Genomic DNA, 20707 nt, shown 5'->3' with positions numbered 1-20707 from the left:
GTTTGAGCCCTGGTCCGGGAAGATCCCACATGCCACGGAGCAACTAAGCCTGTGCACCACAACGACTGAGCCTGCGCTCTAGAGCCCGCGAGCCACAACTACTGAGCTCCCGTGCCACAACTACTGAAGCCTGTGCTCCTAGAGCCTGTGCTCCGCAGCAAGAGAAGTCACCGCAATGAGAAGGCTGCACACTGCGACGAAGAGTAGCCCCCACTCGCCACAACTAGAGAAAGCCCGCACGCAGCAACGAAGATCCAACACAGCCAAAAATAAAAGTAAATTAAAAAAAAAAAAAAATTTATTTAAAAAAAATATGTAGGACATTCCATAGATGCATTTTTATGAAGAATAAACAGTCCATGTGTCACTGGTGAGGCACTGCTTATCTGATAGGATTGACTGCCACCCACCCCATCATCTCCTGGAGGGGCTGTGTGTCTCTCTCTCTTCTAACATAGTGTCCGGCTCAGGGTGGACCCACAGTGAATATTTGTAGGATGAATTATCAGATGGAAGCTTCTCCAAGCAGACCCTAATCTCTACAAGAAAATAAAAATAAGGGAGGAAAATAATTTTCTCTCTACCCTTTAAGTTCTTGACTTAAAGACCCCTGTAATAAAAGATTAACAACAGAAAAATAGAAGTTTATTAACATGGGAGATACCCAGGGGAAAACGAATAATTCCTGAGGTGGCCTAGAATTGGGGCTTAAATACCATCTTAATCGGAGAAGTGGAGCTGGATGGAGTGAATGATTTTCAGGAAAGATGAATGTGCCCTTAGAAGAATAGTCAAGCGGTATGACAAGATAGTTTGTGACAACGTTTGTCTGGGTGTGGTGTCTGTGTCGAGTCTCCTCTTTGTGGTAAGAAGTAGTCTTTCCTGGTTGACGAAATGTCCGGGAGGGGATTTCTGACAAGTGAGTTACCTTTGGGGGATCTGTCTTTAGGCAGATAAGGGAGTTCAGAGAAAGCTTGTCTCTGCATTTGCTGTTTTCAAGTGCCTGCAGCTCAGTGAACTAATACACCAAAGTCCCATTATTGGGGATGGCATGTCCTGAACTCCTACGGTCATACTTTGGGGTGGCCTGTTCTGCTGTCCCCCAACATCATGTCAGTTTTTCTTACCAGGGCCTGGCACATTGACTTACCAGAGCAGATACCCAATAAATATTTGTTGAACGAATAAGTGAAAGAATGGATGAAAATATAGCGAGGACACTGAATGTTTATGTCCCTGGCCACAGCCAATATTCAATCTGTTGCCATGGAAACTACTGTTAAAAGGTGGAAGTGGAGGTAGCTGATAATCAGCAGAGGATGGAATATTCCAGAATCTTGTATCAGACCGAGTTTACATTTAAAATCCCAGCCTGGAGTTCTCTAGTTTCACATTCATTATTTGTGAATAAATAAAAATGTGTGTTCTTCTCTTGAGCACTGCCGATGGGAATGTAAAATGGTGTAGCTGTCGTGGAAAACAGTACGGAGAATCCTCAAAAAATTAAACATAGAATGACCATATGATCCAGCAATTCCACCTCTGGGTATACGTACCCAAAAGAATTGAAAGCAGGGACTCAAAGAGATATGTGGGCATCCATGTTCATAGCAGCACTAGTCACAGTATCTAAAAGGTGCAGGCAACCCAAGTGTCCGTCAGTAGACGGATGGATACACAAAGTGTGACATATACATGCAATAGAATATTTATTCAGCTCAAAAAGGAAGGAAATTCTCACTTGCGCCACATTAAAAGGTGAACCTTGAGGACATTATGCTGCATGATATAAGCCGGTCACAAAAGGGCAAATACTGCATGATTCCACTTACATGAGGTCCCTGGTGTAGTCAGATTCACAGACAGAAAGTAGAATAGTGGGTGCCAGGGGCTGGGGGGGGGCAGTTTTTGTCTAACGCAGACAGAGATTCAGTTTGGGAAGATGAAAAGAGTTCTGTGGATGGGTGGTGCTGGTGGGTGCACAACACTGTGAACGTACTTAATGCCACTGAACTGCACGCTTAAAAGTGGATAAGATGGTAAATTGTATGTTCTATGCATTTTCCATAATTTTAAAAACGAATATAAAAATGTGCGTCCTTGGCAGGTATTTCCGTCTCTCTGAGCCTTTCCTAGTCGAACTTCTTATTTGTAAAGTCAGAATGTTAATCAGTCTTACCTTGTAGGATAATGAAAACACGGCGTCAAACACACGGCCCAGCATCTGATAAACTACAATTTGGTAAATAGGTGGTTATGGGGTGACTTTGGAGAACTTTCCTTAAAAACGAAGGTTCCGGGACTTCCCTGGTGATGCAGTGGTTAAGACTCCGCGCTCCTCAATGCAGCGGGACCGGGTTCGATCCCTGGTCAGGGAACTAGATGCCACACGTATGCTGTAACTAAGGAGCCCGCCTGCCGCCACTAAGACCGGCGCAACCAAAGAAATAAATAAAATATTTTTAAAAAATAAAAATGAAGGTTCCACTTATCAAGGTTATTTTTCCTCCAACACCATGTATTCCTCCCCTACACACCCCAGTTGCTTTCTTTGGAGAAGCAACCCCTCATCATCTTAGCACATAGACTTCTAACACTGGGGTCTGTGCCAACTTGTGTGCAGGCCCTGTAGACACGGCTTTCTAGTTCTGGACTAAAACGTGGTTGACGGGAGCATCCTGATGAGGTGAAAAACATGGGCCATGGAGGCCAGGTGGCTTCCATTAAACCCTGCCCATTCTAGATGTGTTTTACATATATATATATATATATATATATATATATATATACACATACACATACATATACACACAGTGGAATAGTACTCAGCCATAAAAAGAAGGAAATAATGCCATTTGCAACAACTTGGATGAACCTAGAGATTGTCATACTAAGTGAGGAAAGTCGGAAACAGGAAAAACAAATACCATAAGATATCACTTACATGTGGAATCTAAAATATGACCCAAAGACCCTATCTATGAAACAGAAACAGACTCACAGACAAAGAGAACAGACTTGTGGTTGCCAAGGGGGAAGGGGATTGGAGGAGGGAAGGGTTGGGAGTTTGGGGTTAGCAGATGCAAACTATTACATATAGGATGGATAAACAGCAAGGGCCTATTGTATAGCACAGGGAACTATATTCAGTATCCTGGGATAAACCATAATGGAAAAGAACATATATATGTATAAATGAGTCACTTTCCTGTACAGCAGAAATGAACACAACATTTTAAATCAACTATACTTCAATAAAACTAAAAAAAACAAAAAACAAAACCCTGCCCCTTCTAGTGGCATAATGTTGGACAGACTGCTCAGCCTCTCTGTGCCTCAGTTTCTGCACGTCCAAATGAGGGATAATAATGTTATCCACCCTATAGGCTTGTTGAATTTCTTGTAAAGAATTTACAACAGTACCCGGTACATCATAAGGACCCAGCTGATTTTAGATACAGTAATTGTCCATTTCTGTCCACTCATTGCTCTGAAGCCATGGAGCCTCCTTCAGCTCAGGAGATGGCAACACCGTCCCCCCACAAAGTATGTTCACTGTGTCTGCTTCCACCCCCATCACCCATCATCCATGACTGGCTTATTTATCTGGGGATGCCCACCCCAGATGGAGACCACAGCAGGGAGAAGGTACTGAATGCTTATTTGATGCTCCTGAAAAGCATTTATCAAGGAACGAAATTGTGTCATTTGTAGAGATGTGGATGGACCTAGGGTCTGTCATACAGAGTGAAGTGAGTCAGGAAGAGAAAAACAAATATCGTATATTAACGCATATACGTGGAATCTAGAAAAATGGTGCAGATGAACTTATTTGCAAAGCAGAAATAGAGACAGAGACGTAGAGAACAAACGTATGGACACCAAGAGGGGAAAGGGGGTGGTGGTGGGAGGAATTGGGAGATTGGGATTGACATATATACACTATTGATACTATGTATAAAATAGATAACTAATGAGAACCTACTGTATAGCACAGGGACCTCTACTCAATACTCTGTGGTGACCTAAATGGGAAGGAAATCCAAAAAAGAGGGGATATATGTATACGTCTGGCTGATTCACTTTGCTGTACAGCAGCAACTAACACAATATTGTAAAGCAACTATACTCCAATAAAAATTAATTTAAAAAAAGAAAGGCGTTTATCTTTTGATGATCTGATTGATATCCATAATCTCCTAATAACCATGAGCTCCGTGAAAGCAGGGAGCGTGTCTGTTTTGGTGCACCTAGCTCAGGGCCTGACTCCTAGTAGGAACCCAGTTAGAATCAATAGTCATCAATGATTAAGAAAGCCCAGTGTCTCATGAGGCTTTGCATAAGCTGCCCGCCATGTGGACCTCGCCTCCTAACACTCTGTGTCCCTCGCTGGCTGCCATGGAGTTCCTTGCACATGCCTTGCGTGTTCCTGCCGCAGGACCTTTGCATTTACCATTCCCTCTGCCTAGATCTCTCTACTTTTAAAGAGTCCCATGTTTCCTTGACCTTATTCAACTTTCTGCTCAGATGTTACCGCTTCCTTAGCATGCATCTAAAACAGCTCTTCCCTTCAGAGATCTCGTCAGCCTTTTTTTTTTTTTTATTTTTATGGGAGTATAGTTGATTTACAAAGTTGTGTTTGTTTCAGGTGTACAGCAAAGTGACTCAGTTACACATATACATATATCCACTCTTTTTTAGATTCTTTCCCATATAGGTCATTACAGAATATTGAGCAGAGTTCCCTGTGCTATACAGTAGGTTCTTATTAGTTATCTATTTCATATATAGTACTGCATATATGTCAATCCCAATCTCTCAATTTATCCCTCTCCCCCCACCCCCTGGTAACCATAAGTTTGTTTTCTACATCCATGACTCTACTTCTATTATGTAAATAAGTTCATTTGTACCCTTTTTTTTAGATTCCACATATAAGCAATATCATATGATATTTGTCTTTCTTTGTCTGACTTACTTCACTCAGTATGACAATCTCTAGATCCACCCATGTTGCTGCAAATGGCATTATTTTGTTCTTTTTTATGGCTGAGTAATATTCCGTTGTATTTATGTACCACATCTTCTTTACCCATTCATCTGTCAATGGACACTTAGGTTGCTTTCACATCCTGCCCATTCATCTGTCGATGGACACTTAGGTTGCTTCCACATCCTGCCTATTGTAAATAGTGCTGCAATGAACACCAGGGTGCATGTATCTTTTCAAATTATGGTTTTCTCCGGGTATATGCCCAGGAGTGGGATTGCTGGGTCATATGGTAGCTCTCGTCAACCTTTGATGTTATATTAATACTTCGTTCATTGTGCGTCTCCCTTGCACCAGTGCAGACCTCACAATGCAGAGGTTTGGCCCCTCTTCCTCCCTGCCATTTCCCCAAAGTCTAGGATGCTACCTGTCTCCTGGAAGATGCACATCATTCTTGTTCAATAAAGGACCTGACGTTGGGGATGAATGAACATTTCTCCTGCAGGGACAAAGCACAGGGTAGCGGCCTGTTGGTCTGACATTTATTCTCTGCCCAAAGACAAGGGCTTGGCATGCAAAAGAGCTCGATGGCTATCTATTGAACCACCTGATGAATTCTGAGGGCGGATAATGCTGTTACGGCTGGAGGACTGCGGGAGACTCATGCGTTCTAACCGACTCTGCAGAAACTCTCACATGCACGTTTTTGTTCTGCTGCAGACCCCCTCACATGAGCGTTTTTGTTCTTCCGCAGACCCCCATTCAAAAGCACCTAAAGGTGGTTGCAGCAGCCTGTTCTGAATCCCCAGCCCTGCTCCCCTGAGGCCCACCACCATCTCTCAATGAGATTCATCCACCGGTGTGACCCTCTCCCTCCCAAGATTGCTGATCTGCCCTTAGCAACAGAGAGAGGCTCAGACCATCACCATGGAAACTGCAGCCACGAGGAGAAGGGGAGGGGCTGAGGAAGGGGCCCGGGGAGCCCAGCGAACTGGAATTTTCCAGTCTTTGGAGTCCGTTGTGAACCCTGTCGTGGCACACAGTGTGCCTTCCTTAAATATTTGTTGAAATAATGAATGGCTGAGCCACAAAGCATATGGTGGGGAGTTCCCCACATTCCCACTGCCCATTTAAGCCCCTTTGCAGTAAACTGAAAGTTGGCATCAGTGAGATCTGCATTTATTGAGTCTTTTCTTGGTTCAGTTTCCATCTTAGTGAAACTCAAAACCATCAGTCAAGTGTTAACATTTATCAAGCAGGCTAAGGGCTTGCTGTGGACTGAATGCTTGTGTTCCCCCAAATCCACATGTTGAAGCCCTAATTCCCAGTGGGATGGTGTTTGGAGGTGGGCTTTGTGGAGGTGATGAGGTCATGTGGGTGGAGCCCTCGTGATGAGATTAGTGCCCTTCTAAGAAGAGACACTGGAGAGATGATTTCTCTCTCCATCAGGTGAGGATACTGGCAGAGGGGAGTAAAATAGAGTTTTCCCAGAACCCAACCAGGCTGGTACCTGACCCAGGACTTCCCAGCCTCCAGAACTGTGAGAAATAAATGTCACCCAGCCCATGGCATTTTGTGATGAGAGCCCAAACTCAGCTCTGCAGACCCTCAGCCCATGGCTCTTTCCTACAATCCCCACACCAGCCCCCTAAAGCCAAGCTGAATTCCAAATTCCATACTTATTACCTTGTAACTGAGGAAGAGAAGGGTTGCCACGGACACAGCACAAGGTGGTCAGTGTCCTGGAGACCCAACCATTTGCAAACCATAGGCTATTTAAATGCTAGCCATCTGTTTTGCAAATTGTTTCCTGGGATTCCATTTTTCACCAGTGTTTCTCGAGCTTTCTTTCTTTGAGAGGCCTCCCTCTAGTCACCCTGATCAGGTCTTTCTGTGTAGTCTTTATTTTTGCCGCCTTTTACCTTGAAAAAATCCAGTCTAAAATGCCCTGGCTTTTGTCGTCCTAACAGTAAGATATCTATTTGAATTAATCAAATGTTTATATTAAAGATCTCATTCAACTGTTGTTTTTATTTTTTTGAGGCTATGGATTTTAAGGTGCAAATTATCACAGGCACCATTATAAAAGAAAAATGCTGTCTACTAAATTATGGCAAAAATGTTAAAATCTGAAAAATATACCTTGGAATAAATGAGACCTTCTTCTTCTCCTCCTCCTCCTCTTTTTTTTCTTTTCTGAACATTTTCTACTTCTTTTTTTCTTGTCTAGGGCATTGCTGTGTGATTTTGGGTGCTGTGTGGTCAAAGCTCACTCTACCACCTGATGCTTACTAGAGCATCAATAGATAATGGCTGAATGAGTGGATGAATGAAGGAATACATTTTGCCTCTGAAAAACTGGGGTCATAATGTTTTTATACTGTTTGCCTTCCTGTCTCTCTCTCTCTCTCTTTTTCAAACTCAATTATAGCATAAACACGTCCCAGATCGTTAGGTGGCCGGGTACTCAGTGAGCATTTAACAAACATTTGTGGTCATTATTATCATTATTGTTGCTGTTACCAATATTTAAGGTTGCCAGACTTAGCAAATAAAACTACAGGATGCTAGTTAACTTTGAATGTCAGATAAACAACAAATACTTTTTGAGACTGCATAATTGATTACATTGCTACAATGAACACATACACAATGCAGAACTTTACAGTATCAAAACTTACACAAGAATTTTGTCAAAAAAACAACAACAAAAAATTTCATCAAAAGATCAGTGCCCAGAATCACAATGATGTTCTTTCATTTATTCTAAAACGTATCTCTTTTTCAGATGTTAACATCTTTGCCATAATGTAGCAAGTGGTAGTTTTCTTTTATGATGGTGCCCAAAATAATTTACCTCTTAAAATCCATGGCCTCAAAACAAACAAACAAAACCAAGTGAATTCACTTCTGCAATTTCTGCTGCAGACATAAAAATGTATTTTAAATGTCTTCAGAGTATAGACATACAGCTATTTAAGGATGAAAGCTTTACTGCAAGAGATGTAAATATATCAGGCAATTTTCTTCTATGGAGTAATAACAGTAAAAATATATATCATTTTTCAAAAGATTGGCCTAACTAGTAATCTATGATTTAGATGATTCTGTAATAAATTCAGTTATAAATATTTTCTGAAAACCGAGGGCTTTTAAGTATAAAGAAATTTCTTTACATTTCCCCACCACTGGCAATTCATACACCTTGTAATGAACCCATTAAAACAAACAAAAAACCCTAAGAATATATGCTATGAATCAAATCTGAGTAATTTAGGGGAAAAAATCTGAAAACTTGTATTATATTTTTACTTTTATAATTTTAAGTTATAGTGCAAACCTTACTGCATTCTGTCACTGGTTATCTTGCACCTTCATAAAAGAAACTATCTCTGCACTTGGATAAACACAAAATACGAATGATTTCACAGAGACTGATGTTCTGTGTTACCCTACATAGGAAATACCCTAAGCAAAACCAGCAGGGCTCTTTTTCAGGCCCCAAGCAATCTGAACAAGAACTTTTAGCCTCAGAATAATGAGAGATGTGTGTCCATTTCAGAAAACGTCAGAAAAGCTGCAGAGGGAAAGATGGTCTTAGTTTTTTTCTTCATAAATGCAATGCAGTATTTCAAGGCTTTACACTGTCAAGTTTAAAGTTTATTAACTCTAATAGTGCATCTGGAAACCAAACTAGAAACTGACATCTCACAGCTGGAAACACTTAGGGGAAATTACTACGCTGGCTAGTTTTTAGTTGAAAATGTAAAGATGAACAGGAAAGGCTATGTTGAACCAGTCTGGAGGTCGGTGTGCCCCCAAGGAGTGTCTTTCGTTTTTTTTTTTTTTCGCGGTACGCAGGCCTCTCACTGTTGTGGCCTTTCCCGTTGCGGAGCACAGGCTCCGGATGCGCAGGCTCAGCGGCCATGGCTCACGGGCCCAGCCGGTCCGCGGCATGTGGGATCTTCCCGGACCGGGGCACGAACCCGCGTCCCCTGCATCCTGCATCGGCAGGCGGACTCTCAACCACTGCGCCACCAGGGAAGCCCCAAGATGTGTCTTTATAAGCAATTCTTCAAGATTCAAACAAATTTTTTTTTCTTTTAAAAAAATGAGGTGCATTATTTTCTTTTCAGACTGAAAATGCTACACATTCACTTTATAAACGTCAGAATATGCTTCTTACACAGGCCAGAAGCCTCAGCCCAAGCCCCAGCACTCCCTCTACCCATCCTCCTCCTATCTCTGCAGAGTTCCTGGGCATCCTACTGTCCGACTGCAGACCTCAGGCCCTCCTGTATGGGGGAGATTCAGCCGAGATACAGCCCCATCACCCTCTGCTGAGACTTGGAACAGTGAGCAGAAACCACCCTGCCCCCTCCCCAGTGGAGGTCCCCTGCAGCTAAGAGGCCTGAGAAAGTGGGGAGGAATCCTCGGGCCACAAAACATCAGGGAGTGGACCTGGGCCCACACCTATCCTTCACCTGTCAGGTGAGCGCACACTGATGGGAGGAGTGAGAGAGGGGGCTGGTCTGAGTCTTCCCTGATTCAAGAGATACCCTCGAATTCCCCCTACAGTGAGCCTAGGGGAATTCAGAGAGACCCTGCCTGTAGCAGCCAGGGACTCAGGGGGTGCTCTGGGATGCTCACCCTTCACTCATCCATTCACTCACTCATTCATTCATTCATGCAACTGATGTTTATGGAGCCAGGCACTGGGAGGACAGTGGTGACCCAGACAGGAAAAATGCCCTGCTTTCATGGGGTTCATATTCCAGCAGACCAGAAGTCCATCCACACAGGAGCAAATACAAAAAAGAGGAATTTCTAATAGGAGCCCATGCCACAGAGAACAAAAAGCAAGCTGATGTGGTGTTTGTTTTCTTTGTGGGCCGCACCACGCAGCATGTGGGATCTTAGTTCCCCAATCAGGGATGGAACCCACGCCCCCTACACTGGAAACGGTGGAGTCTTAACAACTAGACCGCCAGGGAAGTCCCAAGCTGATGTGGTGTTGATTAGACTCTAATGTCAGGAAGAATCCAGCCACGGGAAGCTCCAGAGAGAACGAGTATAGCAAGAAAGGGGGAGAGCAAAGGCCCAGAGGTAGGAAGGGGCTTTGCACGTCGAAAGGACCACAAGAAGACGGCCGCTGCACATGGACAGCCAAGTGTAACAGAGGAGTCTTCCCACGAGAGATTGGCTGGAACAGAGGCACTCTGGATGTTTATTGGATGCATTAGTTTAAAAAAAAATTTTAATAAAGATCTCTCCCATAACACAGATGCAAGCGCTGTACTAACTTTTTAGGGCTTCCATAACAAGTCACCACAGATGGTGTAGCTTAAACAACAGAAATCTATTCTCTCCTGGCTCTGGAGGCTGGATGTCCGAGATCAAGGTCTTGGTGTCTCCTGAGGCCTCTCTGCTTGGCTTGTTCATCTGGTCTTCCCTCTGTGCGTGTCTGTGTCCTAATCTCCTCTTATTCTTATAAGGATACACACCCATTGGATTAGGGCCCACCCATAGGACCTTGTTTTAAATGAATCACCTCTTTAAAAACCTGGATCCCAGGCTTCCCTGGTGGCGCAGTGGTTGAGAGTCCGCCTGCCGATGCAGGGGACCCGGGTTCGTGCCCTGGTCCGGGAGGACTCCACATGCTGTGGAGCAGCTGGGCCCGTGAGCCATGGCCGCTGAGCCTGCGTGTCCAGAGCCTGTGCTCCACAACGGGAGAGGCCACAACAGTGAGAGGCCCACGTACCGCAAAAAAAAAAAAAACCTGGCTCCTAGTACAGCGCGGTTCGGATGTACTGGGGGTTAGGATTTCGACATACAGATGGGGGAAGGGGAGCTGACTTGCCTTCCATAATCAGGGTGTTGTTTGTACCTCCAACTGTTCCTGGCACAATAAGTAGGGCCTCAAGGGGCATGTGGAGTGAGTGGGTGAGTGGTGAGAACAGACACTGCTGGTATCACTGGCACTGGACTGAAGTGTGATTTCTAACCATTTGCAGACACCTGCCCAGGCTCAGTGAGGCCCTTCTGCAGGTCTTGGTTCAAGGATGTGTTTCAATGTTCCCTGAGGGGCACGTGTCCCCGCCGCATGCCTTGGAGGGCCAGCAGGCTTGAGTCGGCCTCTCAGCCCTCCCCTTCCATCCCCACACGAGCTCCCACTTCTCGAGGACCACGGAGGCAGCTCAGGCTGTCGCCATGGAAACCGCAGCAGGATGAAGAGGGAACAGAGGGAGACCGAGATTGGAATTTTCCAGAATCTAAGGGTTCCAACCGTCAGCCCGCCCGGCACACACGAGGTACTTGAGAAACGCTTGTGGAAAGAAGAAATACGCGTCTCTCCAGGCATTTCCCATCCCGAGGGAACCAGTGAAACAGAGGACTCGGGGATTAGCTGAGCGCAGATGCAGGGAGAACTGTCTTCTCACGTCCTCTCTGTCCGTGGGAATTTCTTGGCGAAACCAGGACTTGAAAATCTCAGAACTAAGCAGTTTCAGCATTGACTAGGTGCCAGGCAGCTGTTTAAGACTGCGTGCATGTGTTCCATCCGTTCCCACAACAGCCATGGGTGTGTCCTGTGTAGCTGCAGGGGAAGCTTCTGGAAATTGTAAGCAGGGAGTGGTGGACGGATGAGTTAAGAACCCAGGAGATCTGCCATCGGGCGTCGCGCCTGTGGCCACAGCACTGCGCGTTGTACTTAACACCTACCCAGAGGGCAGCTCTCCAGCGAGGTGCTCTTCACACACACGCACACAAATAATAAAGATAATAAAGGGGCAGGAGGAACATTGGGGAGGTGATGGATGTGGTTATGATCTTGATGGTGGTGCTGCTTTCGTGGCCGTATACTTAACCCCAAACTCACCGAGTTGTGTACATTAAATAAGTGTTGCTCTTTACATGTCAAAAGAAAGAAAAAAAAGAACACAAGTGACAAAAGCAGGCAGGTCTCCTGCAGCGTCACTCACCTGCCACCTCCTCCCACATGACCTCACCTCTCTGAGCTTGTTTCCACCTCAGAGGCAGACAAGGATGCAGACAAGGATGCCAACTGTCCCATGTTACCCGGTTGTCGGAAATAGGCAATGAATTTATGTGCAGGAAAATACTTAAAATTGTGACGACTCATATGTATTACTGTGTCATGTCAGAAAGTCCCGTTTACACCAGCATTCACACGTGCTTTCAGAAGAGCTAAAAAAAAAAAAAAAAAAAAGAAGAGCTTCCTAGTTAGGGAGTTTGGGATTGACACGTACATGCTGCTATATTTAAAATGGATAACCAACAAGGACCTACTGCATAGCACAGGGAACTCTCCTCAATACTCTGTAACAACCTAAATGGGCAAAGAATTTGAAAAATAATAGATACATGTATATGTATAACTGAATCACTTTGCTTTTCCCCTGAAACTATCACAACATTGTTCATCAACTATGCTCCAAGGTAAAATAAAAAGTTAAAAAAATAATAAAGCAGAAGAGCTGCACAAATCTGGAGACCATCGTTCCCTCCCCTCTGTCCCATCCCTGACCCTTCCCCCACTTGCCCAGCCCCTTCTGCAGAGAGAGGGATTCAGGCCAGACATTCCAAGGCACAAAGACCCCTCTTCCTCCCAGCCAGCTGCTGCCACCTGGCCCAGATCAGGGGGCCAGAGCCTCTCGGGAGGCCCAGATCAGAGGGGCGGTGAATTCTGCTCTGTGCAGACTGAGGTTCTTTGTGACCAAAGAGTTCTCTCTAAGACCTGAGATTCAGTGTGCTGCGGACTGGGTCTAACTCCTTCCCATACTGGGCTTATCAGCAGAGTTTAGACGAGACGCAGAACAGTATTCTGTGGTATGTCAGAGGTATGCTGGAGCCGGCTCTCGCAAGATCACAAGAGCAGAGATCTGTCTGTTGGTTCTTTGCTGTCTCCACCGGGCTTAGTTCAAGTTCTGCTCTCAGTAAATATTGTCTGAAGGAAAGGATGGGTGATGGAATAAATGAGGGTGTGGAAAGCTCTCTCTGCTAACGGTCTCTCCACTCCTGGTAGGCAGAGAGGAGACACTTTTTCAGTCACCATTTTATTCTCCATGCCCCTAGCGCACAGTCCAGTACACAATGGGAGCTCAATCAGTATTTCTGACCAATCAATATTCTGAAAACATGAAGTGCTGGTGCACTGCAGAGAAGATACTCAGGATTTCTAGCCACGTCCATAGAACCTCCCGACGCCAGTCTTCCCCTCTGCAGAGCCGCTGCGGATGGTGACGCATTTCATCGTGCGCAAAAAGCGCACATACACCCAGGATGCAAAGACCCTGTAGGACAGACCAGGCCCTCCCCCGCCGGCCTCATCCCTCTCCTCACTTGGTTCCCCTCACAAGGGCACCCACTTTCCCCTGAAGGATGCGGGAGGGCTGTTGCTGTGGGCTGTTGCTGTGGAAACTGCAGCCAGAGTCAGGGAGGCGAGGGGCTGGGGAAGGTGAGGAGAGAGCCGCAGAGTGGAATTTTCCAGGCTCTGCAGTAAGATTGTCGGTTCAGTCCAACGACCTCATCTACATTTCTGCTGAACCCAAGTCTCTCGCAGGGTCCGTCACCCCTTTTCCTTTCTCTTTAGCCGTCTAGAGTTATGGTCTCCCTTGGAAATACTCTGCCCCTTCTCTTTCCTACTCTTTAGGCAAAACACCAACGCTGGACGATTCCACCTCCCAATCTGCCAGCCCCCTCAGTCTTCCCCAATGTGTAAAATACACATAACACACACTTCGCCCTCCTAAGGACATTTTAAGTGTACATTACAGTAGTGATAAATACATTCACAGTGTTGTGCAACCATCACCGTTATCCATGTCCAGAACTCTTTTCATCTTGTAAAACTGAAATTCTGTACCCCTTAAACAGTAACTCCCCACTCCCCCCTGTCCCAGCCCCAGCAATCACCATCTTACTTTCTGTCTCTATGAATTTGATGTCTCAGGTACCTCATGGAAGTGGCATCATAGAGTAGTCATTAGTCTTTTGTGACGGATTTATCTCACTTAGCATGACGTCCTCAAGGTTCATCCATGTGGTAGCACGTGTCACAATGTCCTTCCCTTTTAAGGCTGAGTCATATTCCATTGTATGCATACACCACACTTTGTTTACCCACTCATTCATCAGTAGACAACTTGGGCTACTTCCACCTTTTAGCTATTGTGATCAAGGCTGCTATGAACATGGGTGTACAGGTATCATTTTGAGACCCTCCTTTTAATTCTCTTGGGTATATATTCAGAAATGGAATTGCTGGGTCAAATGGTAATTCTGTTCTTTAATTTTTTGAGGTATGACCATACTGTTCTTCCCAATGGCTGTCCTCCCCAGGTCCCCGATTTTAACCACAATAACCAACTTGACTGGGGTGGGTTTCCAGCTCTGCCATTTATCATAGCAGTACTTTGGGTGACTTATTTATTTATTTATGGTCGAGTTGGGTCTTCGTTGCGGCACGCAGTCTCAGTAGCTGTGGGGCGTGGGCTTAGTGGCTCCGCGGCATGTGGGATCTTAGTTCCCCAACTGGGGATCGCACCCTCGTCCCCTGCATAGAAGATGGAATCTTAACCACAGGACCACCGGGAAAGTCCCTTTTGGTGACTTTTGAGGGAAACTTTATTGCAGGCCTGGCAGTGTTGCCACAGTTCCCAATGTTGAAACCACTCAATAATCACAGAACTTATGCTCAGTTTAATAACCAATACAATAACACTTACGCTATGCCATTCAGTCCTCTGAATTCTTGCTTCAGAAAGGCTCATTTGAGATATGTTCTAACATTATCCCACTATTACATACAAGGAGATGGCAGCTCAGGGCAGGCAATACGTTCTGGAGGTTCACACAGCTAGCAAGTGGCAAAGCCAGGATTCGAACCCAGGCAGCCAGAGTTTGTCATCTGGGTTCTTCGCCCCGGGAGTTATGTCCTTGCTTGGTAGATTTCTAAGGGCTGCCTATGCTCTGATGCCCATTTTAGAGCTGAGGCAACTAAGGCACCAACCTAGGATTTTCAAAGAGAGCTGACCACCCTCTGACTCAATTTCCCTCACTTGTTTCAGTAGTAGGATTTGCCACACAGAGCCACCAAGGAGCCTTAGCTAGCTATTGACAGATTATATGCTACTGCAGCAAGGCGGTGTACAGATAATAAAGCACTCAAAAGAAATAGATCATTTCAAAAGGTGGAAGTAAAAAAAAAGTAGAAATAAAACGTCTTAAAGCTTTTCTCACGGTGCTCCATTTTGGACACCATTGGTCCATTGGCAAGAGAGGAGGTGGCTTAGAATAGGGTGGTGGCTCTGGAAATTGGGAAATCTGGGAGGACTCGAAAGATACGCAGAGGAGAGGCCTGGGTGGAGCTATATCTTGGGGATTCTTGACCTGTTGCTGGTGGGCTGGGTTTGTTGATGTTTAGATCAGTCCTGACCTTGCACCATCTGTCCTGATGTCATCCGAGGGGAACGTCCAGTTGCTGGGTGGATATCTGTTTCTGAAGCTCCTGAGGGAGGTCTGGGCTGGGGATGCAGATTTGGAGATCCTGCCAAATGCAGAGTCACTGGAGATCACAGGGTTGTACGCTGCACAGCTCCAGGGGGCGCCATCTATGTAGGTAACACTATGAGTGGGAATTTCATCTGCATCACCCAAGGAGAGTGGGGCAAGAGAGGGGCATTCAAAGCTCTACGGACTGATCAGAAGGATGGGGCATGATGATGAAAATATTACCCACTCCCACAGGTGTTTACACGCAAAGGGGAGGCCACCTTTCAATTACCCTTATTCATTCACCACGGCTTTACTTCCAAATATATATTTTTATGTATATATACCCCAAAGTCATGATCTTCACAGATGAGTGGTGTAGACAGAGAGCAAAGGAGACTTCTAGAATTCAGAATTGACCCTTGGAGAAGGAAAAAATTGTCTATTTTACTTGTAGCACCCACCCAACCAAACATTCATTCATCGAAATATCCATCCATCCGTCTACCCATCCATCCATCCATCCATCCATTATCCATCCATCATCCATCCACTCATCAGTCCTTACACTCACCCACCCATTAATCCATCCTTCAATCTATCCAACCATTCATTTATGCATTATTCTAGCCATCATCCATCCATCCAACGATTAATCCATCCATCGATCTCTCCAACCATTTGTTCATTTAATTATCCATCCATCCATCAATCCATCATCCATCCATCCAACCATCATCCATCCATCCATCCATCCAACCATCACCCATCCATCCATCCAACCATCACCCATCCATCCATCCATCCAACCATCATTCATCCATCCATCCAACCATCAATCATCCATGCATCCAACAGAGGAAATACATCTCTAAGAAACAAAAATGTGAACCCTTAATCATAAATTTAGCTACGTGTTTATTCACTAAATGTAAGCCAGAAGGCACTGCATGACTCCTCCCAGCTCCCCATCTGAATCCACCCCCATCCGCTTTCTTCTTCACTCACTCCCATCACACACCCTGGCTTCCCTGCTGTTCATCAAGCATGAGAAACATGCCCCATCTTCCAATGTTTCCAGGTGCCATTCTCTCTGCCCAGAACAGTTGTTTCTCTAACGATCCAAAGGTTTGTGCCCTCCCTTCATTCAGGTCTGCTCAAATACCTCCACCTCTAGGAAGACCTCCTTGATCAGCTAAAAGATCCCCTTCCTTCACTCTCCATCTCCTCACCCTGTTTACCCTTTATAGAACTTACCATCATCTGGTATTTAAGTTACATTTATTGACTGTTATTCTCACATACATGAAAGATTCTTAACGGGGTGGGGGGGGAATCTGTCTTGGTTTCTACTTCATGCATCAGATTTCACTCAGCGCTGACCCATAGTGGGACCTCAATAAATACTTGCATAGTAAACACATAATTTGGGGGGTGAAGGAAGGAATGAATGGTCTACCAGCAGTCAGAAACTGGGCCTTACGTCTCACCGTTTCATTTTCCAGATCTAGAATAAAGCATGTAAAACAGGCAGTAGCTCCGTGAATACACATAGGTGTGTATATCTAATTTCTCAGTTCACATGCAATACGAATATGTACTAAATAAATGAATGGTGAAAACATAAACTGCTGTGTCACGGCTGCTCAGAACAGATTCAAAACTTCACTCGGAGTCGGTGGAGGCTCCGGCAGACGCTTTTTTCTTCCTTCTTTTTTTCTCTTTCTGTGAAGATGGTACCACTGACGCATTTCAACCCGCCCAAAATGTGCAGACGTGCTGCTGACGTGGAGGCTGCGCAGTGAGCCTAGCCCTCCCAGGTGGTGCGAGTCTGATGCGCGCCCCTCTGCTCCACTCCCAGAGCAGAAGCCCCCACGTCTGTGGTGACGCAGGTGGGCTCAGGCAGTTGCCATGGAAACCATAGCCACAGTGTGGAGGGAGGACGCGGGACTGTAGAAGGGGCCCTGAATGTCTCTGCCTCCGCAGGGAGTGTGTGTGTGCAGAATCCAAATCCCAGCCTGGTACACAGTAGGCCCTCAAGGCGGGTCGGCAAGGCCAACGTCTGTGCCCCCAGAAATCCCAGGGATTCCATCCATCATCCCGGAATCTCTTCTTTTTTGGCTCCGTTTCTGGCAAGAATTAATATCCCAAGTCTTTGGATCTAGGAATGGTGGCATGCGTTTAGTCCTTTCCCTCACGAATTCTGTACAAGCAACTGAAGTAGGGTCCAGCATTAGCCCCCGGGAAGCAGCACGGACCGCGCCGGAGTGGCCTCACCACAGGGCCGCTGTGACAAAGGGCTCTTCTGCCCGCCCCCCCACTCCAGCTGACTGAGGAGGGACCCCAGGCCCAGGGGGTGGGGCACAGGCAGCTGAGCTCTTCAGGAACCGGGGAAACAGTCAGAGAGGACCTGAGCGGGGCTGTTCCAGGCAGAGGGAACCGCCAGTGCGAAGCAGAGCCAGCTTCCTCTTTGTAAGATCACAGAGAGGCCAGACTGAGGGAGGGAGGGGAGGGCAGGCGGCTGAAGACCCTGCAACCAGGCCCACATCGGGGGTCCGTGTGCTGGGGGTTTAATGCTCTGAGGTCACCATCATGAAATTCCTTTTTGTTTGTTTGTTTTGTTTTTGTTTGTGTGTTTTTGGCCACATGGCTTGTGGGGTCTTAGTTCCCTGACCAGGGATTGAACCCAGGCCCACAGCGGTGAGAGCACAGAGTCCTAACCACTGGACCACCAGGGAATTCCTCTTCTTTTTCTCTTGAGGAAATTGTTAATTTGATCTTTGAAGTTGAGTTTTGGAAGTGAAGTCCCACAGGACAGGGATCTGTGTCCAGGGCTGGGAGTCCTGCCCTCCACTTAGTCCTGCATCCCCGGGGCAGGTTCTGGGCAGTTCAGAAACCCTCCCCTCCGGGAACCCTTGCTGCCCTCTGCCCCCGCAGGATGGGGGTTCAGGGCACAAGCCTGGGGAGGGTTAGGGTCAGGCGGGCCCCAGCCCCCGTGAGGGCCTGCGCTTGCCCCCCAGCAACCCCATGTGGCCGAGGGAGCGTGACACTGAATGGCAAACAAAAAACACCATTGACAGGTTGAGGGAAAGACTGCGGAAGAAAGGAAAGAGCCTTTTCCTGCTTTTTTGAACCAGAGGCCTGCATTTCCCTTTTGCACTGGACCCTGCAAGTTATGCAGCCGGTCCTGGCTGGAGGGGTCAGCCCAGGCCAGGTGGCCGAGACCCCGTGTGGGCCGTGCGAGGGGAGAGCATTTAATTGTGGGAATTATCACGTACATAGGGGAAGATGCTATTTAATATGTTGTATTCGCTTTCAAGGGGAAAGGAGCCATTGAGGGAAGGGAAGGAGTAGACCATTAGGAGGAGGTGGCGTCTGGGCTGGGGGGTGGCAGAGGGCAGGGCCAGTGGTGGACTCAGAGAAACGGAAGGCAGGGGTGGAATTGGTCAAGAAGAGACAGAGGGAGGGGCCTTCCTGCTGCATCTCCTGCTGCCTGAGGGGAAGCAGATGTGGAGTCTGACCTTGGCCCCAGGACCTCTGAGCCCCCTCCCCAAGGCAGCAGTCCCCCTGGAGTGAGCCCTGGTCCTGCACCCAAGGCCCAGCTGGGGGCCCCACGAGAGACACAGCCTCCAACCAGGGAAGAGGGTGGTTCTCATTGCAACCGCAAGCCTCGTTCAGAGATCCGGAGGTGCCCATCTCCTGACCGTGGTTGTGGTTTAAGTACCAGTGTCTGTGCAGCTGTGGGCTCACTCTTGGTGTTGTACACTCTGTGGGTTGGGAACAAATGTATAATGACATGTATCCATTGTGTGGTGTCATGCAGATTATTTTCACTGCCCTAAGACTCCTCTGTGCCCTGCTCCATTCATCCTACCCTCCGCCCCACCCCTGGCGACCACTGGTCTTTTTCCTGTCTCCATAGTTTTGCCTTTTCCATGTCACGTAGTTGGAATCGTACAGCAGGGAGCTTTTTCAGATTGGCTTCTATCACGGAGTCATGTGCGTTTAAGCTTCCTCCATGTCATTTCGTGGTTTGGTGGTTCTTTTTTTTTTTTTTTTAGTGCTGAATAATATTCCATACTCTGGGCATAAATGGATTTGGGGGTGAAGGTGTCTCCCCTGATAGTCCCTGGACTCTAGTCGGGGCACAGACCAGGCCCTTCCTGCATCCTATTTCATTCTGGCACACAGGAGGGGCCCCGTCAGTGTTTCTGACGGAATTCAAGGAGGAATGCTGGTGTTCAGAGGAGACTGGCGATTCTATCCACATCTGCAGAGGCCCCGTGTTCCCTGCTGCAGAGACACTCGGCCTGTGTCGCATTACGTGCACAAAATACCATATGAACCCCCGATGCCCAGACTGCGCAGGGGCTGGGTGGGGGACCTCGCTCTCCCCAGCCAGGCTGGTCTAACGTCTATCCCTCTGCCCCATCGTCCCTGGGAGACCACGGTGTTGCCATGGAAACTGCAGCTGGATGGGAGAGGTTGGAGGGGGGTGGGGCAGGGAGATCCCAGGGGCTTAAAATCAGGGCCCAGCACATAGTAGGCCCTTCATATGCAGACTTAACGACTGTGCCTCCAAAAATGACCCTAAGGAATCTCTACCAGACAACATTATCCAAACTGGGAGAATATGCCTCTGTTTGGGGACAGAAATTTGTAAGGTCTTATATGCTCATCCCAGAAGCATCCTTATTTCTAGTTATCACAAGAATTCTGTAGGCACAAGTTGGACTGCAGCTAAACACACATACATTTGTTTGTTTGTTTGTTTGTAGCAGGATCTTGAGCTAGGAATCTCTCTCGTGGGTTTTGTAGGCGTATCTGTAGGAATCCTCAGAGCATCCTTCCCGGTGTTATTATTCTCATTTGCTAATGAGTGAACTGTGGCCCAGAGAGTTTAGGACATATTGGGACTGGACAGAGCCAGCCGCAGGAATATGTTCGGGGGGACCATTTCAGGAACCAGGGACAGCAAGTGCAAAAGCCCAGGGCAGATGAACTGTTCTCTTCAGAGAGCAGGACAAAGGTCAGGAATAAAGGAAGGAAGTGGGTTCGGGAATCAGGACGGGGTGGGGCGGGGTGGTCAGCAGGGCCCTCACTAGGTAACACGGTGGTTTTAGGAGCAATTGATTGCATCTGAGTTATAGGTGTGAAACACCTCTTTGGCTACTTTGTGGAAAACAGACTGGAGGCCACAGTGGC

The 20707-nt window shown here is 46.8% G+C and overlaps 1 protein-coding gene across 2 annotated transcripts in view; it reads left to right on the top strand.

Moving 5' to 3' along the window:
* The window catches only part of AURKC (aurora kinase C), a 476131-nt gene that overhangs the window by 304798 nt on the left and 150626 nt on the right, over nucleotides 1-20707 (top strand). Inside the window, exon 1 of one of the 2 annotated variants that reach the window (XM_067720592.1) lies at nucleotides 19236-19240. The exons of the other annotated variant lie outside the window; for it this stretch is intronic. The gene's annotated coding sequence lies outside the window, so the exon portion shown is untranslated. Of the gene's footprint in view, nucleotides 1-19235; nucleotides 19241-20707 lie in introns of those variants that run through there. 2 annotated transcript variants of the gene reach the window in all.

The sequence above is a fragment of the Pseudorca crassidens genome, chromosome 20 (genome assembly GCF_039906515.1).
Source record: "Pseudorca crassidens isolate mPseCra1 chromosome 20, mPseCra1.hap1, whole genome shotgun sequence".
Taxonomy (NCBI): Eukaryota; Metazoa; Chordata; class Mammalia; order Artiodactyla; family Delphinidae; genus Pseudorca; species Pseudorca crassidens.
The sequence above is the reverse complement of the archived record's forward strand: the minus strand, read 5'-3'. Positions and strand labels throughout refer to the sequence as shown.